The sequence below is a fragment of the Spermophilus citellus genome (genome assembly GCF_964194105.1).
Source record: "Spermophilus citellus genome assembly, chromosome: 15".
NCBI lineage: Eukaryota > Metazoa > Chordata > Mammalia > Rodentia > Sciuridae > Spermophilus > Spermophilus citellus.
In genome coordinates, this window is record NC_138195.1 from 25614477 (window position 1) to 25640833 (window position 26357).

The window sequence follows — 26357 nt, forward strand, 5'->3', positions numbered from 1 at the left end:
AATCAAAAATCACTTAAACAATTTAAAAAGGGTTTTAAGAAAATAAGAAAGGCAAAGAGAACAGAGGTGAAAATAGCAATACCATGTGACGTTGGGAAGCAGATGGACTAGGGGTGGCAATCTGATTTATCAAACAGACAATTCAAAAGTATAGGGAGCTGGTGACATCAGGTAACTGTGGAACAAGCAGTGAAGCTGGAGTTAATCACAGAGGACTAGTTGAAAGATCATTTCTGAAATGACCTTTCAACTCTCACTTTGCTCAATGGAGCAACCACGTATCAGGAAGACTGATGTCTATTCTCTTTCAAAAGAGGAGGAAACACCAAACAGGTGGGAGCTGGTACCTTACTAAAAACAAGAGAACAAGTAAAAGATGCAAACAGACGGTCATGAGTGGAACCTGCCCCTTACTTCATTAGACACCAACTTCCAAGTAAATGATCAGATAATTTTTTCTGTAAAGGTCTAAAAAATGTTTAAGAGAAAAGACCTAAGCTCACTGACCATCTTGCACTGACTCTCATATAAACAAACTAACCTCACACAAAAAGCTTCCAGATAGCTTTATTACTGACTACTTTAAAACAGAAAACTAAATGAAACAAAACCAAAAACACCCCAGGCCAAAAGACATTTGAAGAAACTCTTTAAATAAATATAAAAGCCAAAGAATGAAACAAGAATAAATAAATACATAAGTAAACAAAACAGCAAAAGAACTTAGACAAAGGAGAGATATAATAATGTTAAAAAAAAAAAACCTTAATGTTCTCAAAGAGAGAAGGTATAGAACAAGAACAAGATGGTACTTAAAAAGAAAAGGACAGATTATTTTAAAAGGAATCTCCCAGAAACTCATGGTATATATGAAATATTCAATAGAAACAAAAGAAAGTAAAGTTGAAAAATCTTTCAGAAAACAGAACAAAACAAAAGATGGAAAATCAAGAGAAAATACTAAAAAAGTAATCTAGGTAGTTCAATATTGGAATAGTGGGAACTCAAGGAAAAAGGGGAAGTGATTTTAAATCTTCTTAATTTAAACAATACCAAATAAATTATTAAAAAATATTTCTCAGAACTAGAGGGGACATAATTTGTCAGACTGAAAAACTTCATCCAGGTGTCCAAAAAAGTGCCTGAAAATTAAAAAAAAAAAAAGTTTCTATTATTATTATTCCATGTTAACAAATTATTCTCAAGGAAAAAAGGGAGAGAGAAAAAAGATCTTGACAAAAGCTCCATCCTGCTTTTTGTTATCTTGGCTTTGTTTCCTCCATTTCGTCCAAGTCACAACTCTCAGTCCTCACCCTTGACCTTCCTCACTGAAGACCACTGGGGATGTGATGCAGGACAGTGTTCTTGATATTCAAAGGAAGGATTCTCATTGTACTTTCCACCACAGCCTTATAAAAGGCAATGGTGCCTTTTAAATGTTATATAATGACTGACAAGAAGAGTACCGAAATCTATCTGTATTTTATTTTATTTTTTTTTAGAGAGAGTGAGAGAGGAGAGAGAGAGAGAGAGAGAGAGAGAGAGAGAGAGAGAGAGAGAGAGAGAGAGAGAATTTTTAATATTTATTTTTTAGTTCTCGGCGGACACATCTTTGTTTGTATGTGGTGCTGAGGATCGAACCCGGGCCGTACGCATACCAGGCGAGTGCGCTACCGCTTGAGCCACATCCCCAGCCCCTATCTGTATTTTATAACCATTAACCATTTCCTCCAGGTTTCTAAGGCTATTCAAATTTCAAATACATTTCCCCTTGTCTCATGCACCATCACAACATCCTTGAAGATTTACTATTTTAGTTTCTAAGTTACTTCTCTCTTACAATGATTTTGCTAACTTAGAAGTAGTCAGAAATTCTTAGTTCATTTTTGATTATTTTAACTTAGGAGAATGGCCATGTTTAGTAACCTATGAACTTTGGAAGACTGATGATTGGAGCACCACTCCCTAAGCCTAACAGATAATAAAAAGCAACTCTTTTAAAGCACACTTTCAGTTTTTAAATTGGGGACTGCCTTGTGTTGGTAACATATAATCTGTTGATTAGTATAAAAAATCATTTTTAAAATTCCATCTATACTTAAATAAAATAAATTTTTATTATAGACAACTGGGGATTAGAAATACCCCTTAGCTGGGTAACCAAAGGTTTTCCATTTCCTTGGGAAAAGGCTTACTAAACTACATGTATAAATTCGACTCAATAGAGTAAAAAGGGAAAGCTGATTTGAGGAACATGACTCTGGGAACTAACACCATGTTTCAAAATTAGCAACAAATCACAGGTCCAAATAGAAGAAATCAAGTTCAAGTTTCTATCCCAAAATAAATTTCTAATCCCTATTTGATAACTAGGAAATTCAAACTATTTTTGGACCAGAGAATATTAAAAGGGTGAGCTCTAAATTGATGATGCTTCAAGATACATCTTGTGGACCTTTCTGGCCACAGAAGGCGTATGGCTTTGTTTCTTTGTGTCCATGTTCCTACTATGCTTTATTCTCCACCATCTCCTTCTCTTGCTCTCCTGGAAGCAAACAGGATCAAATATTTCAAGAAAAGCAAGAGTACGTCTCCTTGACCTTTACCTCTACACTCAAATAAGCCCCCTGCCCCAGCAACTATACCAAATCTTAAAAGTAAACAATCATCAATTCACCAGCTTTGCTCCAGTCACCATTAACTGTGACTTCTTGGTTCTAACTGGAATCTGGCAAATCCCCAAACTTCTGGGACTCATCTTCACTGATCTTCTTTATCACTGACCAACAGTTCAGAGCCCCAAAGCTCAGCTGACTAGAAAGGAACCTTAGCCAGGAAGTAGGCCAGCATAAGAGCACAGAATCAGTCCAACCACTACAGCTCTGGTTTGGACTAAGGTGTAACACCACCAGGGAGCAGCATAATGTCAATGAAATTATTACCCCTGCATCTTTCTCAAGTTATAAAAGGATCTGGAGAAACTCTCACAAGGGAGGTCTGGGTAAAAGTGACAATAGAAGGTATTAGAATTACAAGAACTACAACTCATCTTCTAAGCCATCAATTGATGCTATCTCTATGATACTCATGTAATTTTATTGTGCATGTGGAGAGTTCATAATTAGCAATATGGATATTTTTATAGTTTTTTTAATGCAAGCATACTGCATATCTGAGCTTTTCTATAATCTTACAAGACCATGACTAGGACCCCAAAGTAGTAAAAACAACAGTGAATGGCACAAAGTTTACCAGAAAGGCTATACTTATTTGTGCTTTACACATTTTTATTGTTTTATTCTGTGGCTTCCATAATTCTAAGTACAACAAAATTAGAATTTTAAAACTAATCAGTGGTGATTACTGAATTATAAATGAATTATATAAAACTATACAAGTTGTAAAATTAGTTAACAGAAAGCATGAAAAGATAATTTTAAAAATAGATACAAGATTTGAACAAGCACACTTAGGGCTATTTTGCATTAGGTCAAATAAGTTCTTTACTCACAAAACAGTCTTAAATATATATCAGTGTAACATGTTACACTGGAAGAGCTAAAGTTCAAAATGAGTCATGCATAAAGTGTTCTCTCAAGTTCACAAGCATTTACAGTCTCTAACATTAATATATAAAGTATATAAACCATAGCTTTAACTAGCCATTAAAAATGTACAGTCAAAATATTCCAAAAATAAAATTGAAAGATAAGCAACAACATAGGACAAAATATTTTTCAACCTATCATAGACTGTAACTATGAAAGGCTCTTGAAATTCTGATGAGAAAAAGAATGATTGATTGATTGATTGTATTACTGGGGATTGAACCCAGGGGGCACTCTACAACTGAGCTACATTCCCATTTCCCCACATTTTACATTTTTTAAATTTTTAGACAGGTCTCACTAAGCTGCCAAGGCTTTCCTGGAACTTGTGATTTGCCTGCCTCAGCCTCCCTTGTCACTGGGATTACAGATGTGCACCATCACATCCAGTTTAAAAAAAAAAAAGATTTTAATCAGAGATTAGAAATAGGGCAATCAATACACAAGCAAAAAAAAAAAAAAAATTAAAAATACTAGTATGCATGAAGTCCTGGGTGTGATCTTTAGCATTTCAATAGTAAAGTAAAAATTAAATAAAAGACCAACAAACATGGAGAATAAATTTCAATCTCACCAATTTTAAAAAAGAGAAGAAAATTAAAACAATAGCAAGGGCTGGGGATGTGGCTCAAGCGGTAGCGCGCTTGCCTGGCATGCGTGCGGCCCGGGTTCGATCCTCAGAACCACATACCAACAAAGATGTTGTGTCTGCCGAGAACTGAAAAATAAATATTAAAAAAAAATTCTCTCTCTCTCTCTCTCTCTCTCTCCCCTCCCTCACTCTCTCTTTAAAAAAAAAAATAAAACAATAGCAAGATGCTGCATTCTTTATTTAGCTACTGAGTTGGCAAAGATGAAGAACCACATAAAAAACAAAACAAAACAAAACAAAAAACAGTGTGCATGCCTGTAATCCCAGCACCTTGGGAGGCTGAGACAGGAGGATCTCGAGTTTAAAACCAGCCTCAGAAATTTAGCAAGGCCCTAAGCAACTCATCAAGACACTGTCTCTAAAATGCAAAAAAAAGGGGGGAGGGGCTGGGGATGTGACTCAGTGGTCAAGGGCACCTGAGTTCAATCCCCAGTACCAAAAAAAAAAAAAAAAAAAAAGCCAGTGTCACCAAAGTGTGAGTTCTGCCAAATCCGCCCCTCAAGCATACTGTGAATCCACCTACTTCACCTTCATTATAACCACTATGAGGGCAACACCACATTTCACTGGAATTACTGCCACGGCCTCTTCAGTGCTGCTCCTGTGCAAATATCATCCCATCCAAACTTCAACTACAGAAGGCAGCAAGAATCACAGTAAACTGTGATTTCCATCTTTAAAATTCTGCAATGACTTCTCACTGCTCTTAGAATAAAATCTGTTCTTAACTGTTACATGTCACATAAGCCCCTTCTTACCAATTATCCTACTCTATTTTTAATCTCTAACAGCATCAGGGCCTTTGAACATGCTCTTACCTATACTTGGAACATAATCACTCTTGTTATTCATATGAATGGCTTCCACTCAACTTTCAGGCCTCCAATCCTATGTTGTTTCTTCAAACAAGCCTTCTCAGGTCAACCTGTTTGTCTTAGTGTATTTTGTGCTGCTCTAACAAAACACTAGGGACTAGGTAATTAATAAAGAACAGAAGTTTATTTCCTCACAGTCCTAGAGGCTGGGAAATCCAAGATCAAAGTATCAACATCTGGTGGGGACCTTTTTGCTGCATCATCCCATGGTGAAAGGGAGAAGGGCAAATAAAGAGCAAGGGAAGAGAGGGTCAAACTCGGCCTTTTCTAAGGAACCCACTCCCACAATAACAAACAGCATTAATCATCTCTCAAAAGTCCCACCTCACAAAGCTCAGTGGTGTATGCCTGTAATCTCAGGAGGCTGGGGCAAGAGGATTCCAAGTTTGAGGCCAGCTTCATCATCTTAGTGAGGCCCTTAGCAAGACTGTTTCAAAATAAAAAGGGATGGGCATGTAGCTCAGTGGTTAAGTACTCTTGGGTTAAATCCACAGTACCATAAATAAATAAATAAACTAATTTAAAGGTAAGTCCCTCCTCTTGACTCTATTGCATTATGTTTCTAACACTTAATGTTTGTTGGTACACACTAACATAACTACCTTCTTATCTTGTCAAATGTGGTTGCCAGAATAGAAGCTCCATGAGGGAAGATCCCTTGGTTAGAATTTTCATATCTCTACAAGACAACCAGTGCTTGGCATACACTTGGCACTCATTACAAATGATCTGTTCCATGAATGAGAAAATGACTACTAGAGAAAGAAGGTGGTCAGATCTTAAGAACATACTTCTTAATTCCAAAGTCTTCTAGTATCAATTTGACCCAACCACCCTCTTTAGAATTCACTTTTCCACACCTACAAAAAAAGAGTAAACTCATAAATTAGTTCATCAGAAGAAAAGTAACTTTTTAAATAAATAATCTAAAAAATACTATTTTCAGATGGGACAGTATACTTCCTGTAATCATACCGCTTCTTCCTTTAAATGTGCGTTAGTAGGAGAGGAAAATAGCAGTGAGTTCTACAGACCTCTGATATAAACTTAGTTTCCTAAATATATAAAAGTAATCAGCCATCCAGTTGTTATGCCCAAAGAGGAGGTGCATGGAGGTTCCCCAATTTTTAACATAAAAACTAAAAATACTAAAACAAAATTTATAACTTATTCAGTGATGAATCAAAAAAATACTTGAATTTTTTTTCCAATTGTACACACAGTCATCTTCTGTCTAAATTTAGGGCCTCATTCTTTTCAATGCTATCAAAATCCTCTTTAGCAGTACAAATCAGCTTTTTAAGAGTTTCATAGCAGGAATACAGCCCCAATATAGGACCTTAAAGATGTTTTCCAATAGCTTCTGAAAGTATGAAGATGTCTATATCCTTTACTGAGTGAGTAGCTAATTAATATGCAGTAACAGAGAACTCTGGGAGAAAGAAGAGAATACAGGTATACGGAAACAAAAAGTATCAAGATGGCATGTTGCTACTTATTCCTTACTTAGTGGGGTCCTAGATATTAAAATAGAACTGCAGGCATCACTGTCCATAGTTGCATTTTAATGTCCAGATCATATAATGCTTGATTTTTCAAAACTCTGCATGCAATGATATATAAACCACCGGACAAAAAGTCAGCTTCATATGCAAGGGCATTATGCTATCATAACCTGAGAAGGGGCCTGGCACATTGAAAGCATTTCAGAATCTTGTCAAGTGATCTAAAGATGTACACTTGGAGATCAAACAGGTTAGCTTTCAAATGTCACAGGTTATTTCAGAATAAAAGAGAAACAAGCAGTAGGGGAAAATATGGATTCAATTTGTAAAAGAACAAAATGTCAGTTATGAAGATCAAAACTGGAAAAATGACTAAGAAGAGCAATTATGCACTATACCTGGAGAAAAAGAATTTCTTGGTAAGTGAAGGTAGAATTTAGCACTCAAATTATTTCTAGAAACTATTTGGTACCATAAAATAATAATGGCAATCTCATGGGTGTCATCTATCCATATCCAGTTCCATGACAGGAATCACACTATACACCTGATAAGAGTCGCATGGCCTCAAATAAGTTCTGTTTTTGTAGAGCTCAGTATATATTTTTTAAGGATTTTTTTTTAGGGCGGCGGGAGCGGGGGGTGATTCTGGAGATCAGATCTATCAGTGTATACATTACAGAGAGGTCCTATTCATTAAAGGAACTCAGCAATCATCATTCAGAGAGGAGATCATCAGACGTGCTATGGCAAGGCTGAAGCCACATCCATTTCACTAAAGACACAACTCGAATTTATCTTCTATTTATAAACTTAATGAGCTTTTCTCCTTGGTATAAAGAGAGCCAACACTAAGGAGCTAAGGAATGAAAATCACTTATATTTACAAAAGCCAAATCACTGGATCAAAATAAAGCCAAACATTTATTAAGCAACAGTGTGCATGAAGCACTGTCCTGGGCATTCCGTGAGCCCAGGGAAGCACACACTATGGCTTTAGCCAAATAGCTTAAATGGCCAAAACCAAATTCCTGTTCTTAACCTCCAAACTTATTCCTCTGGCATGCCTTCAGCTTAGTAAACTGCAATTTCAGCCTGCCCTCTATTCCACCCAAGACTCTAAGCTGATGAATATGTGCACACAATTATCCCCCCCCCCCACCCCGTACCTGCTTCTTCCCTCCCCCATCCCCCATTCCAGTCTCATGGGCCCTACCTTCTAAATACAACTACCTCTAATGCCTTTCCTGTCTGGGCTTCCTGCTGTCATCTTTAGACCCTAAAATCACTTCAATGAGCAAAGCCCTTTGTGTTGGATGTGACTCCAAGCAAAAAAAAAAAAAAAAAAAAAAAAAAAAAAAAAATCAAAGCTCTTATTTTCTAGGCCCCACAAAGTCCCACATGATCTTGTTCCTGCTCCTGCCTGACCTCATCCTCTTGCCTCTTCTCATCCTCTCTCCTCCCACTTGTCCCTTCCCACATCAATCACACTAGTCCCCTTGGTATTTCTCAAATATTCCAAGTACGCTCCTACCTCTAAGGCCTTTGCACTTGGGGCCCTTTCTGGAATGTTCTTCCCCAGAAAGCCTCAGAATGCACTTCCTTACCTCCTTCAAAGTATGTTTACATATATCCTTTATGTCAACTGAACCTCCCCAAACCACCACCTTTTGTACCATATAATTTACGTATTTTATTTGTTTAATGTCTTTGTAACCTGAGGCAGGTGACTGAGCTAACCTAGGGTTAAGGGTCCAGATAAGACAATTTGTAGAACTCAGATCCTAAGCTGTGATCAAGACAGTATTAAAAATCACAGCCAGGAGTGGTGGCACATGGCTGTAATACCAGTGGCTGGGAGGCTGAGGCAGGAAGATCGAAAGTTTAAGGTCAGCCTCAGTAACTAAGGACACCCTAAGCAACTTAGTGAGACCCTGTTTCAAAATTAAATAATAAAAGGTAGTGTGGTGGGGCGGGGGGAGGGGAAGTGGTCAGTGGTTAAGCAGCCCTGGATTCAATCCCCAGTACAAACAAGAAAACTCCATAATGGTACCCAGATACTATGCATGCCTATTGTCCCAGCCTACTTGGGAGGTGAGGCAGGAAGATCTTTGAGCCCAGGAATTTTGAGACCAGCCCAGGCAATACAGCAAGACCCCATCTCAAAACAACAACAACAAACTGTGACCACAGTGTGGGTTAGGAGACCAGAGCAACCGAGCAGGAAGAAATTAGTATTAGGTAACTAATATTAAGTGATTAGTATCAGGAAACTCCCTGGAGCTTAGAGAGAGAGCAGGTTGAGTGGTAGTCCTCAGGAAGTGGTACAGATAACTCTTATCAGAAGAGGAACAGAGATAAACCAAGGCACAGATTTCCAGTCTAGAACAATCTAAAAGAGAAAAAAGATTTAAGGGTGTAACTGGTGTTTATCAGCCTAGTCACAGAGCACCAAGCTCTATGATTTATAAAATGGGTCATGGTTAAAGATACTAAGGGCATCAAAGATGATGTAAGACTTTTTAAGAGTCAGGCCCTACCTTGAGGCAACTGTGGCCCAAGATGATGCATCAGCTAGAACAGACTTAAATGAAATGCGGGGGAGGAGGGGTGAATTAATAGTTGGGCAAAATACAAAATTTGAGAAAGGAGCCCAACTTCCTCCTAGTTATGGAGGAAAGAGTAAAGACGACATGGAAGAAATGAGCTGGGAACAAGATGCCTTGCTGAGCGGCCACGTTTCTCTCAAGACAGAATGGAAGAAGGGGAAGTCAGGTGGTGTGAGATGGAGAAAGGCCCACTCCCATGCACAGCCAGTGCCATGCTGAAGTGAGAGATAGATAGGATCTCCCCCACCCCTAACAAGGATACCTGTGACTGCATAAAGGACTTACCTGGATCATCCAGGAGAAACACCTGTTCTCAAAAGCTTTAATCACTTCTTTTGCCTGAAAATATTCACTCTTCTACCAAGATATCCAAATACCAGTGCTTGATTTTGCTTTTATATCTAATTTTTTTTGGGGGGGGCTACAATTTCAAGAACAATTTAACTCCTTATAAAGCCTTAAATTTGTATTTATACATTTCATTTGCAGTTTTTACACTAGCCTCTTTTCTGGAAAAGTCTTTCGTGTGATTAATGGAATCATTTACTTCTTTCTATTGATTCCTCCTCATTCTTCTTCTTTAGGATAAAACAACCCAAACAAAACAACTCTTTTCAAAAAAAGGGCACACCACAGAGAGCTGGGAGGAGGGAAAGAAATGAAAAGGCTATAATTCACTCATGTTTCATTAAATTTTAGAACATAAAAAAAGAATTTTAGCTTTAGTTATATTCCTTGAAGCATTTAGCTTGAAAAATGAACATTATTCCACACAAGCATGTAGATCATAAGCAAAGAGGGGCTTACAAAAATGTTGTCTGATAGTGTGACCTGGGCAGTTTTTTCCTGCACAGCCAACCACAACAGTAGTATCTGAAATGTTTTAATAGCCACTCAAATGCATATTCATATACTAATCTGAAACTTTTATTCAGAAGTACTCTATCCTTGCATAAAATTACATACTGACCCAAAACTTTCCCAGACTAATATAACACTTAGCCCAGAAAAGGCTCTTAGTAAATATCTGTTGAATGGATGAATATGTGAAATTATTATTAATAGTGTCCAGCAAATCTGAGCACTTCCTCTTAATGCCTTGGTTTCTACCTAATGGCTATTATGCCACTTAAAGATATAACAAACCAGCATCCACAAAAATGACAGAATAACAAATTGAACCCGGAGTTACTATATTACTCAATATTGTATTAAACATAACATTAGATCCCTATGTATCTCTAACAATGAGCAATGCATGGTTCCAACAAGAAAGCCATGTGCTAATGGGTCAATCCAAGCACAGTAACACATGCCTGTAATCCCAGTTACTTGGGAGGCTGAGACAGGAGGATCACAAGTTCTAAACAAGCCTTAGCAACTTAATAAGACCCAGTCTCAAAAAAGAGTGGGGAGCTGGGGATGTGGCTTATGGTAGAGCACTTACCACATGTGCTTGAGGCCCTCAGTTCAATCCCCAGCACAAAACAAAAGGTGCTAATGTGTGAAATAGAAGAGAAGTATATGTTAAGAATAAATAAAAGCAAAACTTTCGACTCTTATGTAAGGATGGAAATGTGACACTGTTAGCCAAAATCTTGAATGTACTTTAGGTTGCAGAAATTCCATTTCTTGCTTTCAGAAAATATCAAAAAGTGAGTCAAGATGCATGTTCAAAAATGTTCATGGCAGCCTTGTTTATATGGCAGAATTTTCAAAAGCACCTAAATATCCCTCACTGTGCTTTGGATAAATAAATTTGGTGTCTCTTCACAACAATACCAGGCAGTCATTTCAAAGAACAAGGTATATCTGTACATAGCAACATGTCTGTGATGCAGAAGTAAATAGTTTTCATTTTAAAATTTATTTATCACAGATATGTGGACATGTGCATTTGTATGTATGTATATGTGTATATGTGTGTATGTATACGTAAGCCTAAAGAGTCTAGAAACACACCTATACAAAGGCCGAGGGGGAATAGGAATAGAGAACTGGAGGCAGTAAGGAAATTTTACTTTTTTATGTATGATTTATATATCAGATTATCATTCTATTCTTGAGAGAGAGAGAGAGAGAGAGAGAGAGAGAGAAGGGTGGGGGAGGGAAAGAGAAGAGGGAGCTCACACACAGGAGAAAAAAAAAAGAAAGAAGAAAAGAAGAGTACCTAAGAATTCTCAGGTCCAGAGTGACACGCCTTCTTAAATATAATGACCACCTGGGAAAAGCTGTCAAGGTCAGGCAGTCATGTTTTCTTGCAGCCATGTCTTCTTGGAATTTCTATCCCCTCCCTATTTGGAAACATAGGTTACTTGGGATCTGTCCCATCCTTTCTTGGCAGTGGCAATCCTGGCAAGAGCAAAAGGAAAAAAAAAAACCACGAGAGGCAGGACCTGAAGAGTAACTCCCCCCTCTCCCCCTAAGGGCCCTGCAGGTATCCCAGTCCCAGGATGGAGCTCATCCACCCCTCCCTACCCACGATGGTTGCATAAGTGATAACACCCCCAGGAGAGTCTGAGCACTCAGAAAGGCCTGCCATGACCTACCATGGCCAACTAAGACCTACCATGCCACCAAAACAGACCTGTATCCTTCTATCACATGCATTTTTTTAATCAAAAAAGAGACAGGCTTCTATAAGATAGATTTTCCTATCTTTTCTTCCTTCTAAAATGCAAACAGTAAAACCATCACCGGTAGTAGAATGCAATAACAGAAATGAGCTTCCTGGGTATGGAGCAAGTCCCTGAGAATGTAGACCAGAGAGACCTGGTGTTCTCAGTTTATACAAAGTCCTTGAGCTCCTCTGCAGCCTGGGACAATCAGCAGAGAGGCTGCAATGGAAGGTGGGCTCAACAACCACTCAGACCTGGTTCCCCAAAAGTGTTTATTTGTATTCCAATGTGCCACCTCAGTAGCACCAATACTGTAATTTACTAATTAATGTTCCTTTAATAGAATCACATACTCTCTTTTTTAAACTAAGCCTTGTTCTAGGTGACAATATATATGAAAACAGGCGTGGAGTGTATTGGCTATTTTTAAAAAATTAAGAAACATTAGAACAAATATATAACTGAGAATTTTAAAAGTGGCTGAGTCCTGTAGTATATGAAACAGTGTCTGAGAATAGTGTCTCCCAGAAACTCTAGGAAAATGTTCTCAAGTGCAAATGAGAGTACTACAAATAAACTCGGGGAGCACTTCCTATGCCCAAGTGGGATGCTGCCCTCAGTAGTCACCAAATCTCTTTGTTTAACTGAGAGTAAACATAAATGGAGCAAAAAGGGGCAATGGGGGAAATCCCTTTCTAAGTGAAGGAGTAGGTTTTCAATTTACTGTAGATCAAACTGTTTTCGGCCTTGGGGACTCATTTTTGTTCTGAATCTAAACATTTCAAAGACGTTCAGTTTGAAATAATGGAAAATTCTGGAGATAGCAATGAACAACAATATAATTTGATTTAATGCCACTAAACTGTGCACTTAAAAATGGCTCAAGTGGTAAATTTTATGAATAGTTTGCCACAACAAAAAAATGGTTTTTTTAAGTTAATTACATTTATTAAATGAGCTGAAAGAATTTCACACAATTATAAATTATCTTCTTAAAAAATGTTCAAGGATATGGGGAAAAATGCATGTGATGATTTAATTTTAGCAAGTTTATATTAAGTAAAAGTATGGCATGATCATGCTTTTGGAATAATTCTATCACACACACATACACACACACAAAATTAACAATTTAGATCTATGGTATCAAATTCATAAAAGTTACCCATGGTAAGTTCATTCTCCATATATTTTTATAGTTCAAAATATATTATAATCAATACATTACTTTTATAAACAATAAAAGTCTACAAAAATAGTGGTTTTAAAGGTGGATGCCCTCCTCCAACACACACATACATACGTACTCACACAGTCTCCCTTTCCATCCTCCCACCTCTATTATAAACAGAAACTGAGAGGAAAGACCTGGTGAGCTGACCAACTAAATTTAGCAGACAAGATCTAAGTTACAGTTCCTCTTGAAAACAGCCCCTGAAATAGTTCTGGTCTTATGAAACTAAACTTCATAGGCCTTGTCACTCTGGCCTTCATTTTATGAGCGTCTAGTTTTATCAACTGGTCACAGGAATTATGTATTATTAATCTAGCACCGTGGCATATTCTCTGATGTAATGTTTTGGTTAATAGCAACTTGGTTTTTTGTACTCCTATGAAAAACTTACTACATATATCAATATAAAGGTCAAAGTCTTTAGGAGCAGGTTATAAGCTTCATGAATCATAAGCAAACATATAAGGATATTTTAAAAAGAATAAAAAAGTTTTCTTAAAGGAAAGAAATATATGTTGGAATCTTTATTTGAAAGCACTTTGTAGAATTATCCAATTCAGCAAAAATTCTGGGTAAATGTACTGTACCTATGATATAGAGGAGGGCTTCTGTGGTATATGAAAATTAGTGATTTAAAATTAGATCTTTGTACTAGAATTATCCAGAATTTATCACTAAATTGTTATCCAGAATTTATCACTAAATTGTTTAGAGATGAACAGAATCAAAAGATGCATTTCTCCTTTTTTGTTTAAAATTTAAAATATTTCTGTTGTAATCATATATCATCAGGATTTTTATGACTTTATTTATTTACTTTTTTAATGTGGTGCTTAGGGTTGAACCCAGCACCTCACATGTGCTAGGGAAGTGCTCTACTTCTGAGCCACAACTCCAGTCCTATTATCAGGATTTTATTACTTTTTTTCTTCCAAAACTTTCATTCTTCTTTTTAGCCTGAGTCTCAAAACATTTTTTTTTCATAATATGGATCCTTTAACAAAAGAAGTTTCTTGTTATATGTTTTGAATTAAACAGTGTGCTTCATTTGAATACCTTGTACCAACCATAACTATAGGAAAAAATTGGGGAAAGTTGGGCAGCAAGAAGAGAAGTAAACACAACATTTATAACTGTGAGACTCGGGATGTAGGAACCATTTGAAGAAATTACAATTGTTCATAATGATTAGTTTTCACTTCCCTTGGTAAAAATATATGTAAATCTGATTTGCACAGCTTCATGTGGTTTTCAAAATTTCTCATGTACAAATTCTCTACTAATATATTACTTACACACAAAAAATACAGTCTATATATTACATATGATTATGGAAATGTATTCATTACTTTTTTCTCTAGGCACAAAAATACCATATGTTTTCAATATAAAATAAAAACTATTTAATGGGAATGGGGTTTGGATCAAGGCTCATGTTTTAAACATGCATATATCAGCATGAGGTAGCCTTAAAGCAGACTGGTCAACATGGTGCAATAGACCGAATACAGCAACATCTCCCATTTATATCTAACCCCATATAGATGGTATCAGGAGGCCAGGTCTTTGGGAAGTGATTATGCCATGATGGCAGAACCCTCACAAATGGGATTAGTGCCCTTATACCAGAGATCCCAGAGAATTCCCTTATCCCATCCATCATGAAAGCATACAATAAGAAGATGACTAGGGGCAAGATATGAACTTTGCATTGATCTTGGACTTCCTTCCTATCCTCCAATCTATGAGAAAAAAAATTCTGTTGTTAATAAGACATTGTGTCTATGATATTAAACAGATGAAGTTATGCATGGGCTTTGTTTTTTTTTTTTTTAAAGAGAGAGTGAGAGAGAGAGAAGGAGAGAGAGAGAGAGAGAGAATTTTTAATATTTATTTTTAGTTTTTGGCGGACACAACATCTTTGTATGTGGTGCTGAGGATCGAACCCGGGCCGCACGCATGCCAGGCGAGCGCGCTACCGCTTGAGCCACATCCCCAGCCCTATGCATGGGCCTTGGAATCACCAAGACTAGATTAAAATTTTTCCTCCTTCCTTCACCAATGACCAACATTTGTACAATCTTTGGCAAACTGCCTAACATTTGAACCTCTTGTTTCCTTATCCTAAAGTGAGAATAACTAATATAAACCTCAGAACGTTTAAAACTTTTAAAAAACTTTTCATTTTGAAATAATTTTAGATTCACACAAGTTTTAAGAAGAGTACAGAAAACTAAAACATTCCCTTCACTCAGCTTCATCTGTATTAATCACAGTATACACCATCAAAACCAGGATATTAGCAGTTATAATATTAACTAAATGACGTATCTTCTTTCAATTTCACCAGTCCTCTCCCTCCATATATCCTTTTTTTTTTTTTTTCTATTCCACAATCAATTAGTTTTGGGTCTTCTTTAGTCCTCAAGTATGTGGCAGTTTCTCAGTCTTTCCTTGCCTTTCATGACCTTGAAGAGTACCAGTTATTCTGCAGAACCTTAGCTGGTTTTCTCATTATTAGATTGGGGTTGTTATGCATTTTGGGCAAGAATACCCCAGAAGTGATGTTCTGTCCTATTAGGCGATGCTATCAATCCGCTTCATCACCAGCAATGCTAACCCTGATCTCTTGTTTAAGATGGTAATTTGGAAGAGCTGTTTTTGTAAGCATGGTCCTGGGACACAGTAAGTCTTCAACAAATGGCAATTATTGTTATGTAAAGTTAGGAGTAATAATAGAAGTTTCAGAATCAGGTAGACTTGGGTTCCATATCCACTCTACCAGTTCCTGGCAACTTACCATGGTGAGGTTTTTAACTTCTGAGTCCTTTTTCCTTCAGAGTACAATAAAAGCAAAGCTGCCTGTGGAGTTGTTATAAAGACTAAATGAAAGAAGTAAAGCGCTCCAAGCCTTGAACTTATAAGTGTTCCATGAAATCAATCATCATTATTACATTTTAAGTAAAGCTATTATTTTTCTGCAAAATGATTACTACGAACTAAGATAAAGGAATGTAAGATCTGAGAAGAAAGGTAATTTAGGGACATTCTGGGGATAGGACAGAAGGAGGTGAGATGAGCAGGGAAGGTCTGGGAGAGCCTGAGCTGTAGGACTGCCAATGGCACAACTCTTTTTTTTTTTTTTTTTTATTGATTGTTCAAAACATTACAGAGCTCATGATATATCATCTTTCATACATTAGACTCAATTGGGTTTTGAACTCCCATTTTTACCCCAAATACAGATTGCAGAATCACATCTGTTACATATTCACATTATTACATAATAGCATTAACTTACCCCAACTCATCTTTCCCTTGGATAAACAGGTTTTGTAATTAGAGCCTGGGAACATGTAAGGCACTCATGCTTGATTTCTAGCCTGTGATCATGTGATACAGGAGCCAAACCCCTCCTACCTCCGCGGAGGGCTCTGTCTCATTTATTATCTCTTGTAAAATCACTAATCTCTTCTGGACTCTCTTGCAAGGATTTATAAGTTTATAACATCAAACTTTTTTCTTCTGCAGCTGCCTCTGCTGTTATACTTGAGTTTAAATTATACAAGAGCGTATCTAATATAAGATCATTAAAACCTATTATGAAACAATCCCTCCTTTAAAAATATAAATCATATGCTGAAGAAATCAGAAAGATGAACTTAAAACTAATCCTGAGGGTCTGCAGAGTCAGATTGAGATTTCAAACACTTCTCTATTTGACCACATGAAAAATTATACTACTAATTACTGTGCCATAGCCTTTGTGGATTTAACCTCAACTTTAGAAACCTACACCATTATTTATAAAACAACAGTGTAATAAGATTTACTGCACTGCAGGTTGGATCATATTACTTTATACAGCTTAGAGAGAAACTACAAAAGCATTATAGGATCATTATGAGTTAAAGTAATTAGAAAATCAATCTCATTATGGTAAAGTTAGGACACGAACAGAAGTTTCACAATCAGGCTGGCTTGGGCTCAGTGACCATTCTACAAGTGTTCATAAACAAGTTTTTTGCTGCTGTTGTTTTTTAATTTCCCCAGTACCCTTTCCTTCAGTATTCCATAAAAACAAACTGTCATTACTAATCAAGCTTTGCATCCACACCTGAAAGACCAAGAAGGTTAATAGCCACCTATGTTTTCTCAACCGTAAAGTGGGAACCTGGATGCTGCTAAGAAAAAATGCAGGTGTGGTCCTGCACAAACCAATGTGACAGAGGGATCCTGATGTCCCCAGCCAGGATGAGAACCACAGACCCTGGCAATTCAAAGTTACTTGGAAGAGCACTGAACTTTCAAAGCAGAGAACTGAGAGCAACCAAAGGTCCCATAGCTTTTTTTCTGCACATCTGGAAGATCCACCACTTGTTTGCTTTCCCAGCTCCTGTTCTTCCTCCTAGCAGAAAGAAGATGATAACATCTAACATACACTGAGAGCCTACTGTGACCTAAGTGTTTTATAAACCGAAGCTATCAAATGCAAGGCAATCCTACAAAAAGGGGTAAGAATTGACCTATGGAGGAACCTGGGCACTGACAAGTAAGATAGTAAAGTGAGATACTCAACGTCAACGTCGTACACTGGAGCAAAGCTCCTACAGGAGGCTTCAAAGTTTGTGTTCTGTACCGCTGAGAGGGGTACCTCCAACTGTGGTGCACCTTCAAACCTTGAAGGGATGCAGATATGCTTTCATTTCCTCAAAGTGAGATGCACCGTAGCACTGATATGGTAGTTGTCATTGTTAACAGATTCTTCTCCCTCCATTCTTCTGGAGGCTTTCACATACACACACTGGTGGTCAAACATTACATCACCCAGAAGGCTCCCAACAAAGGCTCCCCTAGACTCTTCCTCTTTTCTGAAGCAAACTGTCTACTGTCCCCACCCTCTTCCATTAGCTGGGAGATAAGAGCAGTTTTCCTGCAAAGCCTGAGCTGGGGCAGAGCCTTCCTCCGGGCTCTGGAGTGCCTGTCTCACCCCTGGGCCTCTTTCCACATCTATCACATGGAGCTTTGCTGAGAATAAGTCATATCTGGGAAGGTGTGGGTCACATGTGGGGCAAACCCTGCCCAGAGGAGAAAATTCTCTGTACTTTTACTTTCCTAAACCACTGAGGCCAAGGTGAAAAAGCAGTACTAAGGGATTTCTTCAGAGGTTTCCCTTGACAGATGGGGCAGTTAGCCCTCCACAAACACACCAGTGGGTCCTCAGCCTGGAGGGACCCATTGGAAGAATGCGAATGTATAGTTTTTTTTGGTAAATTTGTTTATCTCACACACTTGAAGTCCTTCATTACCATAAAAGAAATATATATTCTTATAAAAAAGATTTAAACGATATAAAAGTACATAGAGTTAAACAGTTGGGAAGACAGAAACACGAAGCTACCTCCTCAACCTTATCCTTCCGACATAACCAGTGCTAATGGACTGGTATACTATCTTCAGGATGAATTCAATCCTTATAGTAAAAAAGAAGGAAGATGATTCAAATGCATGGTATACTAAAATCGGTGTAAGTGGGGGGGGGCAATCTATATTATTTGCTAATATATAAATAAAATATAGCTTGAAGGCTTGAATTAGCCAACATTCAGTGCCTCCAGGGAGTGGACCTGGGTGGCAAGGAGGTAAGTATACTTGTTACTTTTTTTTTTCCCCATACAGTTTGAATTTTGAACCATGTAAATGTATTACCTACTCAAAATATTAACTACTTATGTTAAATTTAAAATAAAGAAAATGTGTTTGTCAAAAAGTTCAAAACAGTGCCTAACATATTGCAGGCACTGGATAAATACTGAAGAATAAATGAGGGAAAAATGAGCCTATATATTATACTATTCAGAAAGTACATGATGTTTTATATAAAAGAAAAACAAAACCAGAATACTTTAATATAGCTATGGGATGGTATCCATCATCAGTTCTCACAGAAGAATGATGTAAACTATAAGTGAAGGAAACTTTTAGATATCACCTAGCAACTGGCAAAAATATCAACTCTCATTCTGAACATCTTCTGTGAAGACGTTCATGGGCTGAGGGCCAATGCAGCCACCTGAAAGTCTAGGTGCACAGCCCTAAGAGGCTCTGCAATAAGAGGGGCAAGATTTTACATTGACAGTTCATCTTTAAACTACATGTAAATTTTATTTTTGCTCTATAACACAGACACTTTACTAAAACCAAAACCACTGCCTTTGCCCAAATCCTTAAATATATGCTGTGCTTGGCATGTTATTTGATACCTCCTACCTGGGGGAGTTCAAGTACCCTGATTTGAGAATCACAAATGTGGTCAAATCCTCAAATTTTATACCAACAGCGATCATCAGAACACAGTGCTTTCCCCAAGGTCATGAGGCCAACACTGGCAAAGCTGAGAGCAGCTTAATGGAAGAGATTCAATTTCTACTCTTTCTTCCCCACCCTCCCCTCTCAGCCACTACCACCTCCCCCAAATAAAAGCCCTCTGGTGTTCGGTCCAGTTCCAGAAGCCCATGCCCGTGAGACATAAATTCCTGAATAAGCCCCACATCCCTTTAGACTTCCTATGAAGCCGTTTTGTTTTTTTACAAACAAAACTGTTTCTAAGTATGTCAGTAATCATGTTGGCTGTACTATTTGCATATTATTAACGTACTAATTGCAGATCTGCTTTATCTATTTGTTAAAACCAGAACCTTAGTTTGACAATATTTGGTTAACCAACCATCTTGACTACTTTATGTGTTTGCAAATGACATTGTCTGTTTAAAACACCCCATGGTACATACTTCTCTTGATTTTATCTTTCCCTCACTTTTTCCAAAGCAACTTCATGTGAAAAACTGTATTAAACTATTTTATATGAGGAACTTCATGAATAATATGCAAAGGTTAAGAGATCCATACTAAAATTATGTTCCATTCTTAAACTATTGGTGGTATAAATAATGAGTAATGCCCCTAAATCAAATGCATAAATCATATTTTATGAACTATAACTGCAGCAGGCAAGACACTTCAGCAGGAAACCAATTTTAACTAATAAAAGAAAATAAAGTATCTTTGGGAAAAATAAAGTGCACAGATTTTTAGATTACTACTATAGTAATTTCCTGAATAAAGCATAAACCCTGAAGAATCATTCTATTCCTTCAGGCAACTTAAGCCAAGGTATTTTAAAAATCTTTTCTGGAATTACTCATTTTGAAAGGGATTGGGCAATTTGGTGCTGGCAACAAAATTTCCAAGAGGGTAGAAAAATTTCAATACCACTTCTCTACTGAATCAAAATACTTCTGGTCCCCAGGGAAAATATCAGACATTTTAGACATTAATGAATTCCGCTCTGTCACAACAATAATGAGTACACCTAGCTCAATGTCCCCAGAAGGGGTCACAGCCTGGATCTGGGGTAGTAGCAAAGTACAGCAGAAACCAATGTCATGGGGGAGAGAGTTGGTGACATCAGCAATCAAAGGGCTCCCAGAGAGGTTGTGCTTGTTACCCTGGTCCTGCCACAGAACGAGTCTCAACAAGCTTGGAGCCTTCTTCAGGCATCTCCAGGACCTCTTCAGAAGGGCTGTGAATTTCCCAAACATCATACACAAGCATAAAGAAACAAGAAAAAGGCATGTTCCGATTTCAAAACACATTCCAAAGCAACTCAAAACACATTCCAAAGAGACAGATTTCTAGGCTAGGGGACAGAGGACCCATAATGAGACGCTGACCTCTGTCCTCCCAGTTTCTTCCGTTCTCTCAACTCACCTGGGAGAAGCACGTTTCTTTCCTCACAATTCTGCTGTGAGACACATGTAACTTATATAGAAGCCTTTAGAAACTGAAATGTTGCCCAAATTATTACTGTACTCCAAGAATAGCAAATTTATAAATGGTTAATTTGTAAAGTCAACAATTTCTGGTCTAGGTAATCAGAAAACCAAAATGGGATCTAGCTACATCCCCATGGAGTCGTCTTATTTAAACCCATGCTTTATGAATTTAATAAGTAATACAAATCATTATGACTTAGATTTGAGCCTCCTTCTTCTAAACACAGTCATACAGTAAGTACCCTGCTTTTCTCCTAACTCTAAGGTAGGAAGGTAGCAGTGATACTGCCAAGTTCTACTAGTGACTGAGACACAGACACCATACCAGGAAGGTGGTCTTACTCAGGATCCCTGAGACCAGCCCATCCAACTTCATGCAAAGGACAAGGCCACCAAAAGGTGCATCTTTACAACATCACCAGGGCAGAGTCCAGGTGTTACTTCAGGAACAAGAGAAAGAAAAGTCAACAGACAAGAGTAAACAATCAAACAACAAACAAAGAACAAAGTAATGGAGTGAAAGGGTATGATGTCTGAGGTTTACTTAGAAATATTGGTCCTTTCTCCCCAGAAACAAACCAGGGGGAATGAATGGGAGGAAGAAAACAAGAGTCCTAGAAAGTTGATAGTTAATCCTGCAAGATAAGAATATGGAGTTCATTATACTACTCACTTTAAATTTTTTAAACTAGCACTCTAAAATATTTTTTAAACTGAAACTTAATTTGGTATGGAGTTGATTTGTTTAAAAAATAATACATATTCACAAACATAAATCACCCAGAAAAATATAAGAAAAATTGAACCATGGAACTTATGCTGAGTGGTGGGATGAAACCAAAGAATTAGTGAACTGACTTCACATGACCACTATGTAGAGGAGTCGCTACTCAAGCAAGCCAAAGCTCTTTCCTCCAAGCCTCTCGCACTCACTGATACTGTTTGGCCACCACCTTATTAATAACCTCCTCATTCACACAATATTCCTCAAGCCAAGTGGGACCTGATCCTGAAAGTATACCCAAATATTATCCTGACTCTCATTATAGTTAGTAGGGCTTTTACCCTCTAGCCCACATCCAAACATCTAGTTCCTCAGACTGAAGAGACCAGATTAAGTCAACAGAGGGAAACAAAATAAAGATCACACCCAGAGATGCCTCACATTAGATTGATGGAAAAAGTGAAGAAATCTAAGCCACATTTAATGGGAAGATAATAGAAATACTTCACTCAGTGTTATCTTACCCTGTATTTCCTCATTCTGTATTTCCTTCCTAGCTCCAGATGCAAACCAGACAACAAGGAAATAGCTGAGCAACACCACCATGGCAGCTAAGGCGGCAGGTCAGGAAAGAGAAACTATTCTTAGAAATTCCATTTTTTTTTAAGTCACTGATCTGTCACCCCACTGATTGCCAGGATTGATAATGGCACTCAATTCAGTTAGTAGGAATACCTACAGACAGTGGGTATCTGCACATCTAAAAGGCAAAAGATTATCTTGGCAAATATCTTTGTATTGGCATGGACAACCAAGATTTAGCTAACAGCAGCTGAGGCCAACCAGAAGACCTTAAATGGTCTCAAAGGTGAGCTGACAAAGGTCCAGTTCTCAAAATCAAGGGGATGCCTTTGGTCTCATAGATCCTAGGGACACTGTGCTCAGTTCCTTGACTAGAGCAAGATACTCATTACCCAAACATTTAGACTCCTCACCTCTGCCACCCGAGTCATACATCTTTGTGGATACAGGCCAATCTTCTGGGCTGAAGGAGAAGATAATGTGAATCTTTTGATGTTTTTCATTTTGCTTTGGCAAATCTCTGGGCCAAATTATCAGCCAAATCTAGCAAATGGATTGAACCTAAAGATTCAGTACTGATACCCAAAGAATCAGTATCTAATGTGTCTTACAACAAAACTTCCAGTACCAGCCACATGAATTCCTACTTTTAGAAACAGGGAACTCAGGGACAGCAACACAGGTATGGCATAAATGATGGCCCTCCCCTGAAACTACAGATGCATTCTTTACCATGAACACCATAAAGCAAAGTTCTTCACATTGTTCAAAAATCACATCCAGTTGGAATCTCCAATTGCTAATTAATGGCCCACAACTGTCAATATTGTAGGTTTTCTCAGAAGCTACCATCTTTGAACAGGTCTACACACATTCTGGTTCCAGGCACCAAAGATAAATTAAAATAAATTTGAGGTTATGTTAAGTAAATATCCAACAACAAAAACACTCTTTTTAACAGCTGCCTTTACATTTATGTTTTATCTCAGAATCTAACAATTTCAGGGACAGGAAAACAATTCAACTTTGACCCCAACTTTCAGACTGTTAGACCCACTCTTAATGGTGTTCCCCTCAACAGGTTTTTGCTTTTCATTCAACATCAAACTGTTTAGCAATTTATAATTGGTATGAATCTTTTCTGCCTAACAAAAATGTAAAAAACACTTAACACTAACGACTGTGACTGCCTCGTAAAGTAAGTCAAATAATGAACCAAATTAATAAACAACTATACCATTTATGGTATATTATCAAACATAGAATAACTCTGTAATTAATCTGCATAGGCTCCTGTTAACTTTTATATAACATAAAAAGTTTGGTAGAAGCTCTCTAGAGGCACTAAGTGAGCTCACAGCTAATAAACTTGTCCCTTTATCCGGAGATATCAAGCTCTGGGGTGAGGGCAATTTTTGAAAAATGATTAGACCCCCCAACAAGCTATGGTCTGGATGTGGTCTGTCCCACAAGGTTCACGTGTCAAAAGTCTGACCTGAGCACGGTCTTATTGGGGGGAGGAATAGAACTTGAAGATGGTGGCCTAGAGGGAGGTCTTAGGACACGGAGGACACTCCCCTCAAAAGGATTAAGACTAATTTCCTGGAGAACCCTGAGTTAGTCCTCAAGACACGAGATTTTTATAAGTCTGGGCTTCACCCCTGAATCTTGCTCAGCCTTGTGATCTCTTGTCTGGCCTGGTGATCTCTTCAGTGTGCACATGTTCCTGGCTTCCTGATGCCATCTAACACTACGCCCTTTCCTGGGGCCAAAATGATGGGGCTGCCTGATCTTGAACTTTCAGTCTCCAAAACTGTGAGCTAAATACACCTCTTTTCTTTATAAAGTAGCCTGTCCCAGTTATTTTAACACAGTAATAAAAACAATCAATGGGTTATTGTTATGATTGGCATATTGCACATTTATAATTCAAGATACAATCCACAGTAAGTTGTTGGAATACCTGAGACACTGTAATACACAGCTTCTTTAGACCACTAAGGAGCAGGTGTACAACTGTACTACAGCTAAAGTTTTCCTAATCAATTGATTTCTACTTAACCCTCGGACTAGATTATTCCTCCTTACTTGCTAAGTCATACTGATGCATGCAGATGACTAAGCAACAATTCACCGTCCTTGGACAGAGCTAAGCCTGGCAACTCCTCTGCCACTAGCCAACGTGTAATGTTTACAAAGACTTGGTTGTAATGGTTTCTCAACCTGTTTATGCAGGCTGTACTTGTTTCTGTTATTACATAATTTAATTAAATATTAAATACCCAATAAGATCCAAATCTGAAAAGAAAATGAGCTGTGATTTCATTAAAACTAAGTTGAATACTTTAGAAGGACTTGAAAACATAAATAGCTAAAAAGAAAAAAAAAGATGGCTACAAAATTAGTATTTGAGGCAACTTAAATATTATGAGCAGAAAAAGTGACAAAAATCCAGAAGGATCTGTAATGGGCTGCTTTAAAAGTGCTGATGTTCTGTTTAAAGAAATAAAGACTGGACACTGTAGATGACGAATCACATGTGTGGTTGTGTGGACACATAACAGCACAAATCAGAGGTTCTGTGTTCAAAAGAAAAATTCCTTGACTCTACCTAAAAGACAGAAAAATGCTAAATGTTTATATTTCTAAATTTAATAAAATATTCATGGTCAGTGTATAATTCTTTGTTATTTCCACCTTAAATGACTGAAAACCCAACTATGCATTCCAATTATACCAAAAAGAGGAACTAAACCAAGGTCTGCAGTTCCCACTGCATTTTCTCCAATTCTTTGATGAAAAGCTCTAATGAAAGTAGATGGGGCAAAGTTTGCCCTGGGTGAAACCTGTCAGTAGCCATCTCCATAGAAGTCTGTGTGTCCCTATGTCCCTTTGGGTGGTGCTCCCAGACCCAAATCTCTGACAGCCCAAGCTTAAATGGCCTCTGATCCTCTTTCCTTCCCAAACCCACAGCCTCCATTGAGTCCACTTCTTCTCAGCCAGGACCTGAGCAGAGCAAGGCAGAGGTCCATTCTCACTGCCAAGTGAGTTTCTCTTCCCTAGGATTTTGCATTTCAGAAGATCTATATCCCCATTTCTATGGGATAACAGTTTCAGAGTATACAAAGGGAAGTGAAATTTCAGGACTGTGGAAGAGGACATTATTTTGGAAGTAGGGAAAGCAAAGATCAGGTTAGTGTTAAGGCAAGACACAAAGTAGAATGGAACCAGATTTAGACTCCACCTGTAACTTTGGGAAAGTCATAGCCTTTCCAAGTCAGTTTCCTTAGCTATAAAAATACAAAAACCTATTATCTACACCTCACTGGATTGAGAGAGACATAGTTTCAAAGCACCAGGTACAGAATAAGTACACAGCAGGTGCTCAACAAATTATGACTACTTATAGTACTCCACCTGCTCACAATCATGGCTATGTACTCTTTTACCTTCTACATCCAACAGCACCTAACACCCCAAATGGCTGTATTTACACAACTTCTTTCCTCCTCCAAGTTCAGTACCAAAAGATTTTCTTAAGAAAAGGATAACAGCAGCTTGTACATAGCTTTCCTAGCTGGGTTCCCGCCCTTCAACAGCTCCCAATACTCAAAGCAGTAGCCTCAAGGGCTGTTACAGAGAAAGTCGTAGGGGACAATGGCATTACTTCCTGATGATTTGCACTCCACTCCTCAGCATGCTTTTGGGGGCTCAGAAAATATGAGGCACTCAAAATGTGAACATCAGTTATTGATTTATACTATCAAATTGAATGTAATTAAAATTAATGTAAGTAAAATCAAAAGCAGAAAGTTCATTTATTACATGAACACTACCAATCCTCACGGCACTGACTCATAATCCAACATCTCTGATGTGATTACTAAATTGACACATCCGAGTTGTGCCTTCTTTGCAAATAGCACATCACTCTTGAGTAGATGGCCTGCTGCACCCCTAGACCGACAGAGAGCTCCATCAGTGCAGGCACTCTGCAGATACCAAGGAGGACACATGCCTATACTGTCATTCAACAGGGTCTCACTAAGTTGCCCAGGCTGGCCTCAAACTTTTGAACCTCCTACATCAGCCTCCTGAGTAGCCACAGTTCCTGG

At 37.9% G+C, this 26357-nt stretch overlaps 1 protein-coding gene across 13 annotated transcripts in view; it reads right to left on the reverse strand.

Annotated features, from left to right (window-relative positions):
- SGMS1 (sphingomyelin synthase 1) overlaps positions 1–26357 on the reverse strand; it is a 299689-nt gene that overhangs the window by 51346 nt on the left and 221986 nt on the right. Inside the window, exon 1 of one of the 13 annotated variants that reach the window (XM_081268410.1) lies at positions 11420–11543. The exons of the other annotated variants lie outside the window; for them this stretch is intronic. The gene's annotated coding sequence lies outside the window, so the exon portion shown is untranslated. Of the gene's footprint in view, positions 1–11419; positions 11544–26357 lie in introns of those variants that run through there. 13 annotated transcript variants of the gene reach the window in all.